Source organism: Salminus brasiliensis, chromosome 5 (genome assembly GCF_030463535.1).
Source record: "Salminus brasiliensis chromosome 5, fSalBra1.hap2, whole genome shotgun sequence".
Lineage (NCBI taxonomy): Eukaryota > Metazoa > Chordata > Actinopteri > Characiformes > Bryconidae > Salminus > Salminus brasiliensis.
In genome coordinates, this window is record NC_132882.1 from 20,599,195 (window position 1) to 20,615,838 (window position 16,644).

The 16,644-nt window shown below is 40.1% G+C and overlaps 2 protein-coding genes across 5 annotated transcripts in view; one reads left to right on the plus strand and one right to left on the minus strand.

Annotated features, from left to right (window-relative positions):
* The window catches only part of stmn1b (stathmin 1b), a 213,238-nt gene that overhangs the window by 119,786 nt on the left and 76,808 nt on the right, over positions 1 to 16,644 (minus strand). The gene's annotated exons all lie outside the window — the stretch shown is intronic.
* The window catches only part of phactr4b (phosphatase and actin regulator 4b), a 40,533-nt gene continuing 37,243 nt past the window's right edge, over positions 13,355 to 16,644 (plus strand). The window contains exons 1-2 of one of the 3 annotated variants that reach the window (XM_072679800.1): positions 13,355 to 13,446; positions 14,410 to 14,566. The gene's annotated coding sequence lies outside the window, so the exon portion shown is untranslated. Of the gene's footprint in view, positions 13,447 to 14,409; positions 14,567 to 15,999; positions 16,093 to 16,644 lie in introns of those variants that run through there. The other 2 variants (XM_072679799.1, XM_072679802.1) reach the window with 2 other exon arrangements.

Sequence of the window (16,644 nt, forward strand, 5' to 3'; positions counted from 1 at the left end):
TTAAGTGATTTGTAATCACAAAAAACAGGAGTGAGATTAAAATTATGATTCATGTGCAGTATTTAAAGCTATACAGAAATCAAATTGATCCTGTAATCAGCCCTGTTTCAACAAATCCTTTCCCACCTTTAAGATACATCATCAGTAGGTAATTTTTCCAGTTTAAACCATTTAAACCAGAGAATTTTACGGGGTGTTTACAACAGACAGAGTTGTGATAATGTTGACCAGAGTATCCCTTTAAATGGCAGTAAACCATGGATTAAGGCTTACTTCAGTTTGTTTTTTCCTAAGTAAAAGTCATTTGTGATTTCACATGTTTTACAGACATGTGCTGTGGAGAATGGGAGTATTCCACTGCAAGAGTAACAGTAAGGGTGGATGGTCATTATGGCAAGGCAATTACAGAAGCAAGCAGGTGAATACAGCAGGAAGCTGTGCAAAGGCGCATGGGAAAGAAAAAGCAGACAATGGCCATGTGAGAACAACAACATGCCTGATGCTTTCCCCTTCCCTTATGGCCACTCCACCTGCCTGTGTGCCAAGTAGATCTAGAGGGAGATTGGAGTGTGTATATTATGTTCATGTGTCTCGGATCCAGATACTTACTTTTATATCCTGTTTGTCTGAAACTAAATACAGCCTTAGTGCAAAAGTTCCAAACGTCAATCAGTTATCAGAGTTATCAGTCATCATCAGTCTTGAGCAATAATATGTGAAAAAGAAATATTAGTCGACTCATTAAAATGTCATGCATATACACTACACTCCAACAATATTTGACTGTTTTTGGCCTCTTACCCGACTGTCTTGGCCTCATTTTTCATTGCTCATGTAACAGCTTGCACTTGTCAGTTATGAGAAGGGCACTCGCCCAGTCTAGCAGAATATAATACCGTAGAGAAGGACATCATGGCATGCATGCACAGTAGCAAAATCTAATCCAATGGTTGCCGCTCAGTTGTTGTACAATTAGAGACTGTCTCTTTACCAAGGAATATCTAACACTTCTTCTCTACTAAAAAAGATGATCTTGAGGTTAAACAACATGCATTTATGGCATTTGGTTCCATAATCCAGATCCAGAGTGACTTACATTTAATTCATGTTACACATGTAGGTAATCATAGTGTCATGAATCTTGTCCAAGATGTAGTGTGGTGTTCTTGGAAAATACCCATTCTAAAAGACCCCTGGACAAGGCCAAGCCACATAAAAATGCAAGCATAATCCGATTTATAAAAGTTTAATCTGAGATGCATTTTAGCCACATGTTAAAGCAGTGTAAAGGTATCCATCTCTCCCAGACGCAGTCAACAAAACCCAAACACCAGTAGTAATTGCCAACGAGCTAATTTGCATATTCCCTCCCACACAGAGATCAGATTTCATCCTGACTAACTGGACACGTGTTGGACTATCAAGTGTAGGGGCATGTGGCTAAAATCTTATCCGGATACAATCCAGATACTAGTCACATGAAGTGACCAGGTGTAAACAAGATCAAACTGTGTTGGTCACAGTACAGTGTTGATGACTAGTACACTGTCGGCCTTTTCAGGGCCCGTCACTTGTTACGGGGCCGATACCCTCAAGGGGATGTCTTCAGACTAAGGCTGTGGGGACTTGTCTATGTTATCAATGTTATGGATTACTAAAATCCATCAATTTGCATAACTTGTGTCGACACATCACAAAGGTGGCCATGCCCACTGAAAACACTGAGACCAAACAATGTGGTGCTCTGTAAGCTTTGCAGAGTGGAGAAGACTTGCAGAAGCACTTCAAGCGCAAGCATGCCGGAGCAGTTTTTCAAGACACCATGTTGAAAGTTAGATTTGCACCGCTGCTATTATGGTAATGTAATGTTTTACCATGCGTTATCTAACATTATTAGACCGTTTTCTATGTTTCTGTTTACTTTAATGGTCGCGTACGAGTGAGAGAGAATAGCTTAAACTAACAGTACAGCCTGTTGCTACAGCCTGTAATATTTTTTTATTATTATTTTCCTTGCACTACACTGATTTAAACATACATTTGCTATGATTACCTTCACTACATATTACCCCAGTGATGAAATCATTCCAAATTATAAGTTTTAGGTCTAGTACTTAAGTATAAATATTTGGTACTCTATTTCAGAGGTTACCAGTTAACACTGAGGTATTTGTTGTTGCAGAATAACGCCCTGAAGTGCAGACTATGTGTTTTTGAGAAATGCTTAAAGAAAATCTTAAAATATTAAAAGAAATATATTTTCATTATTATGGTTAAATAATATTTTTAGAGCCCATACACAAAAAAGAATTTGGAATAATCAATAAATCAGCTAATTAATTGTTCAATTAATCAATAAAAAACTATCATTAGCTGTAGCCCTACTTCAGACCCTTTAGTTAAGGAACGTAGGTGTACCATTGGCTTAAGTCATTTGTCACTCCATCCTGTCTTCACTGCAGACTTTTTATAATTTTATTATTTTTAAGATATGTACTTAACATGAATATACCCTCCTCCCATCATAATAATCATCAAGCAAAAATGCTTAGCTTGCTCAGAGACCTGCTCTAATCCTGTGTTTCCTTCGAAAATGCGTGAGCGTATGAAAGGAATATAGGTTGTGGTATGTAACCATCGCTCAAGGTCATGGGGAATGAGGTGATAAAGATCAGTCATCACATTATCAACAGTTTTAACCCTGGCAACTGCTACACTGTCCATTTCTCCCCTTAACTGTCCCTGCTGTTCCACAGTCAAAAACAGGATGTCTTTTCACATTCCATCTAGATTCTGCCTCCATCATATGAGAGAGGGAGAGAATGACAGGAAAAGTGCATCAGGGTCAATGAGAGGAAGCGATATTAAGTGGCATGTAGGGTTGATAATGCAGTTATTAAACAGTGACTCTTGTTTTCACCTTTAAGTGAACCTGTCGATACAAATGCAAAGTTCACCTGCATTTTGAAAATGTCTGTTGTGTTAATCTCCGCCTTTCTGAAGTAATATAGGTGAAAGTGCATTGTATTAAAGACAGTGTACAGATTCTAAATATGTGTCAGTGCATTCAAAGACAGTTTGTAGATGTATGTAGTAGCTGATGTGGGCCTAATGCCTGCCCAACTGAGGTGCACAAGCCTCTCATGGAATTACCAATCTTTACCTGATCGTTTCCTGTCTCTGCATTCCTCCAGTTTCTGCCGTTGTACTTGACTAAACTATGTCAAGAATGGCAACAGCCAATCATGTTTTTATGCAGATGGCTATCCTTCTATATTGCAATTATAAAGTATACTTGTTGCACTCTCTGTGTGGGTGCAAGCAGAATGCAAACTCGTATTGTATGTAAGCCTGTCTATACTATGGTATACTATGGTTCTGAACACGTTATGGGTGCAAAAAATCACTATTTTGATAGTTGAACAATGTGTTGATTGATGACGAATAATCAATTATTTAGATTTGATTATGAATCACTCAGTTACCAAATAACTTGTATGTATCTGTCAGACTTTAGCTTGATGAAGACAATAAAGATGAATTCCTTTTTGTAAAATTAACTTTCCTGCATAAAACTACAATATCTTTTTCCTGTCAAAATATTAAACTAAGAAGCAATAAAATATGACAAAATAAATCAGTTTTCCTATAATTTTTTGGATCAGCAAAGAAAAAAAGGTTCTTAGCCCATGGCCAGATGAGACTCCCAGGGCTCACACTAATATAACTCTGTCGTCCACTCACACACCAGAGTTGTGTGAGTGGAAGATGTGTTGCCTCCTGGCTCTCGTGGCACAATATTTACAAACCATACTGGTTTTATCCACACACAGATGCTCAGGCTGTAATTTTTCAGATTGAGGGAAAAATTACTTTGAAAAGTAACAGAGGTAGTAAAGTGTTATTTTCTTCTGGTAGCAGTTTAAAGGTGCCATATGATGCATTTATTTAGTCTTTTAAGTTGTTCTTTGATGTATAAATAGAAGTTATGCAATTTAATTTGTGGGAAAAATGCCCAGATGCCATTTTACACACCCAAATATAACCCCATGTTTTGGCCCCAGAATTAAATATGCTAATTTTCCTTTAATAGTCAGCAACAGTTTACACTGATGCCAATTAGCGTAGCATAGCTTTGTTTTTTAGAACTTTAACATTCTAATATTTTTTGTAATTATTCCCAAGTCTTACCAAATAGTGTTGATGTCCTGTCCTGCAGTGTGTGGTTAGCTAGTTGAAAAGATGTGTTAGCTTTAAGTCCAGCAGATACCTCCTTGTTTACCTAGTTGTGTGCTACTTTTAAACTCCATTTCTGCAGACACACGCTACCTGTTTTCTTATACCTAGCAGAGTCTGGTGGTGTTGTGTTGCTCTCCTGTGTTTCTGATGTACAGTTATTAGCAAAGTTCTCCTGAAGTGTCCATTGTGTTTTACTGCGTCACATCTCAAGCTGTCGAAAAGCTTTCATTATTTTGCTGAGTATGTCACTTTTGGGTGTGTTTAGTAAAATGACTCAACGCTGTTACATAACAGTTGTGGGGGTTTGGGATTGGCTCATTTTACAGCTCTGTTTTTGTTAAAGGTAAACACAACAGTGTTCATGGTTTGTCACCGCCATGTACCAAACTCTGATTAATAATTCAACCTTGTCAAGGAAAGGTATTGTCATCTGCTGCCATTGTGGTTGCCACAACTTACTATTATGCAAATGTGGCAGATGTCCGGATTAAGACCAGTTTGCCTGAAGGGAATTCAGACATCAGGTGCCTGCCACATGCCTCATAAACCCCAAAACACTACTAGAGCATATCGCTGCTGTCCGATAAAAAACATTTATCTCTATTTCCGTCCATTTTAGTTTTCTCAATGGTTTGAACCCTGTAGCTGCTCGGTACACTGTGGAAATAATGCTGGATGAATGGACCAATAGAAATGATCTAAATTACTTGGGAGAAACTCTTATTTTACAATGATTTCCATTCAAAGTTAAGAGCATTTTTGCCTTCTCCTGTAAAGTCACCATTTTGGAGAGACATGTTTTTCATTGGACAGCAATAATATGCAAACCACATATGATAAAAGAGTTATTTTCATATTCAGCAGTAGTGTGTAAAGAATAACAACTACACTTCATTGAGGCAAGGCAGAATCAGACTGTATGACATGAGATCATTTATCTGTGAATCATAAACTTTATATATATTTTGTATCTTTTGTTAATTAATCCCAGACTTGCAGCCGACTGAAGCGAAAAGCACATATTGTCACAATGTGGATTCAGTCTTGCCAGAACTGGATCTGCCAGTGGTGTGCTGAGTGAATTATGGCAGATAATTAATATGGAATTTTCAGATATTGACTTCACTGCCTTTTATATCATAGTTTGATATTTGGAATGAGTTTGGCCTTTCTCAGATCAGACATGGAAAGATCAGACCATATTGAAGATTGGCCACAATCAACCTTGTTCACCTTCTGGCTTGCATAGAGTCTGTATCCACAACAGGAAGTATCTGGTTCCTTAAGGACCCAAACAAACAAATGTCTTTCTCCATGCTCCCTTCCTGATAAATGCCTCTCCATCAGTTTGTGTCTGCAACTGAGTGGCTTAAGCGACCTGGCTGACCTGAAAAGAATAAGCTGTTGTGTTGGCTGGATCTGTGCTCTTCCCACACATCATTAATGAGTGTGAAATCTTCTCTCAGCTTCTGAGAAGTTTAATGTTAGTATTATCAGTAGGATAATTGACTGAATGTAGGAATAAATGTTAATATGAAGAATATTCCTATCTACTTCATGATAAAACATATGACACTATATAATAAAGAAAGGTGGGGGGGCACTCCCCTGGGCAACCAGAAGGAACTAAACTGGTGGTGGTGGGAAGGAAGAAGGGTGAAAAGGTGAAATGTCAGCATCTAAAAGCAGCAAAAAGGTGTGAGTAGAGGTCTTTTAAAGACCGGTAACAGCAATCAACAGGAATCAATTGCTGAAATGAGCAATGGTGAATTTCTCAGTTATTGCATCACTTTAGTCCTTGATGAAGGTAAAGTTATCTAATGAACTGGATGCAGCTGATTATGGTGCACTACACAGTGGTTTATGTGCAACTGTCTGCAGGTGACTTTACATGTGACTTGTATTTTAGCACAGACTGTCCCTACACTGCATGTTATTCATTTACATAGCTTTATTACAAAGCTTGTAACACTTCTTCTTTGTCATTTAGAAGGGTGTGTCATTATAGTAGGATTTCCTCACCTTTGAATACCTGCAGTAAAAGCTTTGTGATCACATAGACACAGTGCTTTATTTTGCATCTCTCCTACACAGGTTAGAGGGAAACATCAGGCAAGTTAAAATTGCCATTTTGAAGATACAAGGTTTTTGAGTGAAAGCAACAATATACTGTCCAACCTCATTGCATATCATCATATTATGCAATTATGTGCATGTTATTGGAACAAACATATCAATCACTCTCTCTCTCTCTCAGGTATATATATATATTGTCTTAAATGTGCACATCATTTGCTGGGTGCAAGGCAGGAGTACACCTAGGACAAGGCACCAGTCCATCACAGTGTACCACACCCAGGGGCGCCGTAGGGGAGGAGTATATATATATATATATATATATATATATATATATATATATATATGTATATATATTACATACATGGTTCTTTAAAAGCGTTTAAGGAGCCTTTTAAAGCAGCTTCATTTTTAAGAGTGTAGCTGGAAAAGTTTCCTTGTTATGATTCTTTTTTCATACATATACAGTGAGTACAAACTCTGTCTTCAAATTAGAGCATAGGTTGAGCAGCAGATGCTGTGGGATGGCATGCTAGACCCTCTAGCATCTGTCCACCAAACACTGATATTCCAGCACATTCTGTTTGTTGCACAATCCCTTACTGCCTATTACTGAGCTATTATTAGAGCTTGGCTGTGGAGGAGGTTGCCCAGGAAGTATTCGCTTACATGGCAGTGTACACATCGGCAATCTCTTAAAACATTCTAAAAGTCAAAACAGAAAAAGAGACGGTGTAGAGAAGGGAGAAGAGAGAAGGTGTATTCTGCATAGGTCTCTACATAAACAAACAATGCGTTGTTTTCAAAACACACATCTGGGCAAAAGTATTATTATCATTCATGGATTCTTCTGAAATAATAACTATTAAAAATAGTTCATCTTGCTTTTGTTGGAGAGTTGTGAGAATTTGATTGCATTCAGCGACAAGTGCATTCCTAAGGTCAGGATGTTAGATGATTGCCACCACATCTTATCCCCAACTCCCCAGCTCATCTCTAAAGTACTGCATGGAGCACCGTCATTCCAGAGAACACAGTTCCACTGCTCCACAGCTCAATGCTTGGGGGCTTTATACCCCTCTAGTTCATCTCGCATGGTGGCAATAGTTTAAGGTTATCTTGCCCAGAGAGTACTAGCTAATTAGCAACACTTCTCTGCAGGGACTAGACAAGCTGTGTGTGTGTGTGTGTGTGTGTGTGTGTGTGTGTGTGTGTGTGTGTGTGTGTGTGTGTGTGTGTATTTGCACATCTGTGTCAGCAATGGGTGCTGAGTAGCTGAATGCATTCACGGGGTGTCCACAAACATTTGGACATATAGTTTATTTACGTTCTCACTGTGAACATGACATAATGGCTAAATTAAGACATTTCCAATGTAGGTTTACACTTAGCCACACTCTGTTCATCATCATCCATCTGAAATATATTGATACCACTTCTCTCGGTTTCAATAAGACATGCAATAACTCTTTAAGAGAGCTGAGTAAAGGGTACCTCACTGGCAGTACACTTACAAAGACAGTGCACTTGCTATGCAACCTAAATGACTTTACAATACCCCTATCTAAAGCCATTACCAAGTAGGCTGTCAAACTCCAGATAACAACACAGGCTTTTTGTCTAGAAAAAAAAAGGTGATCCTTTTCCAAGACCCCATGTAATACCAATCCTCATGTAATGCTAATTGTCATATAATGCTATCAACCAAATACAAGTCATAATTGTGCTTTAATCTTTAAAGGGGATATATTATTAAAAACTCTCTTTTTCAGTATGTGTGCACATACATTAGGGTGCAAAGGCAGAGTTTCAGCCATGGGTCAAAACTGTCAGGTAGCTGGAAACCTAAAGAGAGTGTGAATGTGTATGGGAGAGCAATTAAGTGAGAAAGAGAGAGATAGAGTGAGAAAGGGATGGGGGGGTGGGGTGAGCAGTGACTATTATTTAAAAGTAAAGGCAATCGAATCAATCATGCTGTGGTGCTTGATCCCTGAGGAATTCTGATGTTGAAGACTCCAGGAAACTTGTGTTAACTTGTGTGCAGAGTAAAATATAGCTAAAATATAGCTTTTCACCAAAATCCACAATTCAACATGATTTCTGTACTGGAGGAATTTAGATATTAGATAACTAATATACACTACTCACAAAAGGTTAGGAATATTTGACTTCTGGTGCTAGATGACCTGCAAGGGTTCATCCGGTTCTGCAGGGCACTAGTCTATGCCGTGACTCCTTCAGTCTCTCTGTATCGCTGCTATCGCTGCTGTATCACTTCCGTCTGAAACATCCTGAGTGTTGATTAGTTCAATTAGATTCGATCAACTGTTAGGTGTCGTCTTATTTTCATGATGTTAAAATGTGAACAGCTTGATGAGGAGGACTGTTTAAATACTGATTCTTATTAAACCAGGAAAAGTATTGGTCGATTCATGGATCAAACACCTGTTGTGAATTTTGCTGCTAAGCTCCTTATTAAAGAACAGCAAGTTGCGCTGACACATTGAACGGTTGGGCATGTGCATTCAAACATTTAGAGAAGGTCACATTAATCAGAATGGTATGTAAGTATGTTCACACACACAAGGAATTTGTTTCCGGCTGTTAGTGTCTCTCTAGTATTAACAATATACAGCTGCTCTACATATAATTTACAGACAATACACACTATACAGAGAACAATACCACACACAGTGTTTTTCACAGAATAGCAGTATGCAACAATATACAGGTTAAATATTGCGTAACCACAGCAGTGTGCTGTCCCTAACTTTTTGTGAGTAGTGTATATTTTCCAGGAACTAATACATAAAGCAAGTTATGAGGTTCAAGAGTTGGGATTTGTGCCCACATAAAGCCCTACTGTTCAGTTAGTCGAGTATCTACTTCCAGACTAGCTAAACTAACCAAGGGATTCTAACTGGAGTTCCCCACCCTCGCTTTAAACAAACAAACATACAAACAAACAAACAACAACAAAATCTTAAGAACATTAAAAGCTCTGAAGACTTCACAGTGCCTAAGCATAATTATGTCCTCTCTTTAAAGCCATTCTAGCCAGGGCTATTATCCGTTGTGTGTACTCATTTCTTTCACTATTACAGCTTGCTTTTAACACATGCAAATAAATGCACGTCCTGTGCCTACAATAAAGTAACAAGTGCATTAGTGAATCTTGGATAAATACTTTTGTACTCTGTTTGATTTGGGGCTCTCAGTTTAGGTACCAATCAGCAGCACTGCAGTGGTAACTGTAACTTGAATGATAAACAAGCAAAAAATAAGCATTTCTAAAGGTTACTCTGAAGTCACCATAGAGCACTGTTCATGTGTTGTTTTGTCCCACTGAGTTTGACTGAAGAAACACTCAAGCACTGAGCTATCAGGCATTTCCTTCTTTAATGGATTATTGACTGATGCTCCTGTACTTCTCTTCCTGTTTCTCTTTCGTTCACCGAGCTCGTAGGTTCAAGTGCATATAATGGAGTTACACAATAACTTCAGCAGAACAACCTGACTCAAAACTGCTCCATTCTAGTTAATATCCTACCAGCTATAAGCACATCTATGACATCCAGGTTTTGTATCAGCTATAAAAACGAAATTCTGTTTATAATGATATTTCCTAAAACTACTAAATCTACTAATCTATTCATATTATGCTCCTTCTAACCTGCTACTATTATCCCACTTTGACTGTTATGACATTCCCCCTTGATTATATACTGTGGACTGACATTGCTGCTGTGCTCAGTAATAATCACTGAGAATTAACATATCATGCATTAATATTCTTTTCCTTTCAAGAGTTATGTAACTACTATTCTACTTTGTCACCTCCTATTTTATATCTGAGGCTACACTCTGTGCTACATGTATATGGGGTTCCCTGGAAAGCTCTGTTAAAAAAATTTTTATTTGTGAAATCATGAATCTTCCTGAGGATTAGATCAGTCTCACATGTGTATGGCCTGTTTGATTGATCCAAAAATCCCCCTTTTTCAGTGCTGTAGAGGTCTAAAATTCAATATGTCTCCAAATTGGGATGTGGTGTGACAATAATTTTACATTTTTAAGAATTTGTCTCTTCAAAGAATTCATTTTAACTTAGCTCACAGGATTTACATCACTCCCTAACAAGCTTTTTTGATAAATCATTTGAACGACAAATACCATAACAGATGTCAGCTGGGTTTAGTTGGACACTGTGTTTCTATGTTCATTTAGGGCAGTGGTGGCTATTCAGGAGCACCAGGCTATTAATGACAGGGTTGTGGGTTCGATACCTGGGCTTAGAAAGCAGCCAGTGTTGGGCCCTTGAGCAAGGCTCTGCTCCCTGGACTGACCCCCACTCTGTGCATGTTTGTTTACTGCATGTGTGTGCTCAAATTTCATCTGTGACCAACACAAATGGTGAGGATGCTGCTTATTGTCTATGCTTGAGTCATGATCATCTGTGAAGACCTCATGGCTGTATGTTACACAAATTGTATCTAATTTCTAATTCTAATTTGAGCATTAACTGTGGCCAAAAAATCAATCTTGAACAACTCTTCTCTTTCTCAAATCTTTCTTTATCACAGCTGTGGTGTGCATATTTTCTCAACATTCTGAAGCATTACAAACAGCCAGATTATATAATGCCAAGGCAGCAATGATTTTTTGTTTTTGGAGTGACGTCATTAAATATGTTAAGACTCTGTAAACATAGGCATTCTGAATATCGCTGCTGTCCAATTAAAAACGTGCATCTACATTTTTGTCCATTTTCTCCATCCCTATTTGAACCATATAGCTGCTCAGGACACTGTATGAATAATTCCAGATGAACAGACTAATAGAAATGCTTTCAATGACCTGAAATAAACTCTTATTTTATATTAACTTCCATTCAAAGTAAGTACAAATTTGCCTTCTCCTGTAAAGTCGACATTGTGGAGATATATGTTTTTCATTAGAATCTTTAATGTTACTGTAATTGCATTTGATTTAGGCACAGTCATGTGACCCACATATGCCCAACCAACATATCACAGGTGTCAGATCTATCAGGTATAATATATAATATTCTAAATAATTTTTGTATTCATTGATTGATCATTTTTCTAAAAATTTTTTGCCTCAGGGTTTTCAACAGTGTTGTATAAATGCATTAGAAACTGAAGTTTTCCTCCCCTGATATTCCACTGGATGGCAGTGTTGCATTCCATTATTATACTTCCTACACTCCAGATTTGTGACCCGTTTATATGGACCTGAGCAAAGGCAGCAACCATGCAGTAAGTGTTAATACTCACTGCAGATACATCTCTTTTGTGCCATTCTGTTAGATGTTACAGTTGATATTACAGTAGTACTTCAACTACTGTGAGCTGCATCATTAAGTCCTGGTCAGCTAAACTATAATGAAAAGGCATGCAAAGAAACATTACATTGCAAACAATTCAGTGCTCGGTTAGCTAATGTAAAAAGGGAAATAAAAAGGTTTATTAGAACAGATGACCCAATTGCCCTAAAGCTTTTTAGCACTGCTGCCTATCAGTGAAGAACTCTATATTTCAATGTAATAAGGTCACTCTTCCTTTTATTACAAAAACAACAAGCTTCATGAACAGTGGTCATCACAATACAACATGTACGACAGTTTCTATTGTCCTCTTCATCTTATTGTAGAAACCAGTAGGATTATAATTCAGAATAATGATATTGTGCAGCACAGAGCTCTCCTGTAAGGATGCACCGGAGTCACACACTATAGGGCAGGGGTGGGCAACAGGGGCAGAGTCCAGCACAGTTTGCTGATCTACCAAACCTGGCAATTAACAGGCGGGTTGAATCTGGTGTGTTTGAGCAGGAAAAGCATAACACTGTACAGGAATCCGGCCCTCCCGGCCTGGAATTGCCCACCCCTGCTACAGGGCATTGTATAGTCCTGAATTTCTATGGCAGACAGGTACTGGTTTTGTGTGCTGGAAAAAGTTTCCCCTGCAGCTGTAGTGGGTAGATGAGTCACTGTGCTTGAGGTCACACACTTTCTGTGTAAATGTGTTATTAGTGTGATTTTAACACTAAAGCCTGGAGGTGAGGAGAACAACAAGGGCTACCACAAAATAAGCCTACCTCTAAAATGAACTTGGGGAATGGGTTGCTGTTCTTCTCATTCTGCACTGCTTCACATGTGTAGCCTGAGCCCAAGATAAAGTACATTACCCTGAAAGAAAGAAGGAGTCTGCTTAGTAAAACTACAGACTCTGCCACAAGAACAAGAAGAAGAACATATTGTTCCCATTTTAATTCACAGAAAGCTTCACAAAGGGTCACTTTTCAAAAGAGGTCTCATCAGATTGCTCAGGTTTGGCTTCACCTGCTCTACCAGGCCTGATTCAGTAAATAATTACCAATCACAGCAAGAACCCCACAACATAGGATTCACCAAAGCTGGGATTGAGGACTAGGGGTCAATATAGGGCCTTTAAAAATCATATAAACATTTATCCATTGTTCATATTGGTAATGTCTTATATATATAAACCCTCTCCCAATACCGATATAAATTCTACGAGTAATATTGTACTGCAGGCTTACTGCTTAATATTCTAATATCTCTAAACTTGTTCAATATCAAGGCTTTATCTGGTCTTCACTGATGAGCTGTTTAAAATGTAACTAATAATAACCTCAGCGCTTAACAACTTTGCTAAAACCTGCCTCAGTGAATCTAAAATCAGTGATTTAATGCATAATAGTGGAGGGGGGTTGTTTATTTGGGTGTATTAGGCTCGTCGCTGTGTCTTCAGAGGTAAATAAAGTGAACGCTGCTCTCCTGCTCCTGAAAAGCCCCAAAGAGATTTTTAACACTGCGCGGGGGTTCGCTTCCTTCGCAGAGGCTTATGGGTATTGCATTTTTACTACATGAACTCAGTCGTGGTGGTGACTCCTTTGCCTTCGCGGTGTGGACTACAACTACCAGGCTGCACGCGGGCTGATTTCCGGCGCCGCTGTGAAAAAAAGAGAAAAGTTTGAGTAGTGGGTGTTGAGAGTGAGAGGCGGAGAGGCGGCCGTGTTTGCGGGGAAAGTGAAGTAGTGAGAGAAAGAAGAGCGCTGTGGTGGACACAGAGAGCACGGAGGAAGGTAAGAAACACCGCAGATAAACGAGAAAACAGACCGAGCAGCGAGAGGAGAGCGAGGCTATACAGATAGAAAGAGCAAAAAAGAGGATGGGAATAATCCTCTACGGCTCGCGGCTCTTACAATGAAACTTGTAGAGCGAGATTTAGGAGAAAAGGCTGCTCAGAAAAGCGGTTTGCAGCTCGTGCGTTGATCCGAGCACAGCTGAAATCGGCTGCCTCCACTGTTTGCATTCATCGTGGGTCTTTTAGCAGCAAACTCACAAAGGCTTTTCTTTCTGACTGGTACAATGGAGCAGCATCGATGCTTCTCCGCTTCTCTAGCTACCAACATCCAACAACAGCGCTGTTTGGAGCCGGTGTATGTATGTATGTATGTATGTGTGTGCGTGCGTGCGTGCGTGCATTCAATCAGTGCAGTCTATCCAGCCATCCATATAACCATGCGTTTGTGCATCCATATATCCAGCCATCCTCCAGACCATGGCTTTATATTGCGTCCTTATTCTTCCACCCTGGATATAAAAGTGTCGTAAAACGAGTGGGGTACTTAAAGGGAGGGAGGTCAGATCTGCTGTCAGCACCAATCACAGAACATTGTGGGGCAAGATCTCAGGGCTTAAACTCGCCATGACCACGGAATTGACACCAGGTGAATGCAAGTGAGTGCTGAGTCTGTGGTCGCTGGTTGTATGTGATTACAGCGATGCTGTCCGTCTCTGGGTGTCTGAAAACCCCTCTTCTCAACGCCGAGCACAACCCAACAGGAGCTCGCGCCTGCAGAAGAATTGCTGAGGGTGCCCCTGCTTGTAGCTGCTTGCTCCTGCTTTGTCAAAGATGGCAGTTAGTGTTTAATACTGGTCAGATCTCGAGTCAATAGCTGGTGAAGCTACAGGCGAGCGAGGTTGATGGATTTCGGCTTGCCTGTCTGTGTATTAATGTTACGATCATTCGTCTCTGTCTCCAGAATGACTGAGCGGGGCAGAGCCGATCGTTTCCAACCCGGCGGGTTGTGAGCTCTTCATCAGCTGTCTTGTTCACACTGAGTGAGAGCCTCTCCTCAGCGCTGTCAGGTTTACAGGAGCGCTGCACGTGCGAGACCGACATGCAGGGTCTGTTTCAAGGTAGGATGAAGGGCAGTGTGTGATGCTGACAGAAACTTAAAGGCTCTGAGATTATTAGCCAGTTTAACCCGATGTGCTCTCAGTCACTGAATGTTAACCGTCTAGGTCTGTGCTTCCTTGCACAGTTTTGATGTCTAACCCCAAACACCATAGTTTTTCTGTAGTGGATCTATGATCACAGTATAATAGGGGTCTGTGTCAACCAAATCTGCTCATTACACAACTAGCAAATATTACAGCCCCAGTTCAGACACAGTGTGAAGTTAATCATGTGTTACTGTGCAGTATAATCTTTATTATTAGTGTGACTTTCACACTTTGAGCTTGATCTGGAAGTTGTGTAGCTGATGTCTGAATTCTGACAATGACATTCACTTTTTAGTATTGAACAAATTAGCAAATTTGCAATCAAATGATTGCATTGCGTGTTTGTATCGGAAATGAAATTACGATAGCTTGGTCAGTCAGTCAGTCCAACTCCCTTTCTGCTGATCACCACTGTGGGACCTTTGGTCAGAGTGAGCAGTTCCAGTCCAGGAGTGTCAGATTCCTGCACGGTTTTGTACTTTTCCTGCTCCTTTTCAAGCACACCTGATTCAGCTAGCCTCTGTTCAAGCAGGGGAATTTGCAGCACCCTTTGCCCACCCCTGCCTTAGATGCTTAAAGTGCATAGCCATTTAATCCAAGCAAATGGGTTGAATGTTATATCTGAGGTTAAAATCTAGCAAGCCATATCATCTCATCAGGAAATAAGATACAGCCTACTTTGGTGCCCCTTTTATTTGACTGGACAGGAAATGTCAGGATGGATCAGTGGGCTACAGGTATGGAGAAAGCTTGCAGTTTTATCAAAAACCAAAGTGTAATACCAGTCTGGAAAAAACGCCAACTTTGACTCATTTTAGCCTAGAGGTTGAGTTTGTTGGCATGTAGAGCAGAGCGTCTTAAATGCCTGTCAGTGCACTTGCCACCTGTCAGGGTGTGCTTTTTCAGGACCGTTTTTCGAGTAGTCCATGACTGATGACTGTTAATGCAGTGCCATTTAGATGCGAAGCTGTGACATCTAAAAGGTGCCAGAGTCTACTGCGCCATGCTTGTTCTGTGCTTTATGAATGATGGAAATGATGGTGTTTTTCAGCATAGCTGTGGGGATAAGCCCTCATGTAGGTCTAAGTGTGTCTGGTTTTGTAGTGTCAGCTACGGAAGATTGCAGGTGACGTGACTGGAGGACTAAAGTTTAGAGAGGACGGAGGAGAGCAGCGTTTTGGGCTCCTTGTTAAGTGGGCCATGGGTCCCTGCGGTGAATAGAGCTTTTCTGGGACAGGCGTGGCTATGACGTACAGACGGCCCGGAATGGGAACGAACGGTGCCTTCCGCTCATTCTGGAGGGGTCCGAGGAAGTGGAGGTGATCTCTGATCAGAACTGCGTGGAGGAGGCAGGCTGCAGGTTTTGCTTCACAGCTCCCACACAAGCGCAAATGTGAAGTTCTACTCATTGATACAAGTCGGCATCTGGAGCAACTTCTGTAAGTATGAGTACGTAGGGTCAGCTTTCTGAGGAGTACTCTGCTCCGCAGTATCTTCTCCCCCGTATTTGGCAGCAGAATGCGAAACTGGAGCTCACCGTTGGTCTCGAGTGTACATAGATACTGATTTTTTTTTTTTTTTTTTTAAACGTTGTTTCTGACTGTTTTTGCCCAGATCCGAACTTGTGGCCGAGGTGCTACGTCCCAAGGTGGGATGATATTTAAAGATCGCCCAAGTTTTTCCCTTTACGTTATTGTGGGGCTATGGAATAAGAAATCGTATGTTAATAGAGCAGTTAGTTGCAGAAGTATGGCGTGTTGACACTTACTGTGATCTTGTCATCCTTTTCTTCATCTCTCTATTTTTTGTTGATCTTGTTTGAAGAAGGAATCTTTTTTTAGGTGCCGCAGCCTGATGTGGGACACTAAGCCCACTTTTATGTGTGCTAAGCTATTCTTAGGCATTAGAGATGTAGGTCCAGGTTTTTTTTTTTTTTTTTTTTTTTGCACAAGGTAGTGTCAGACTTTTAATAGCAGAAAGATGCTTCTGTC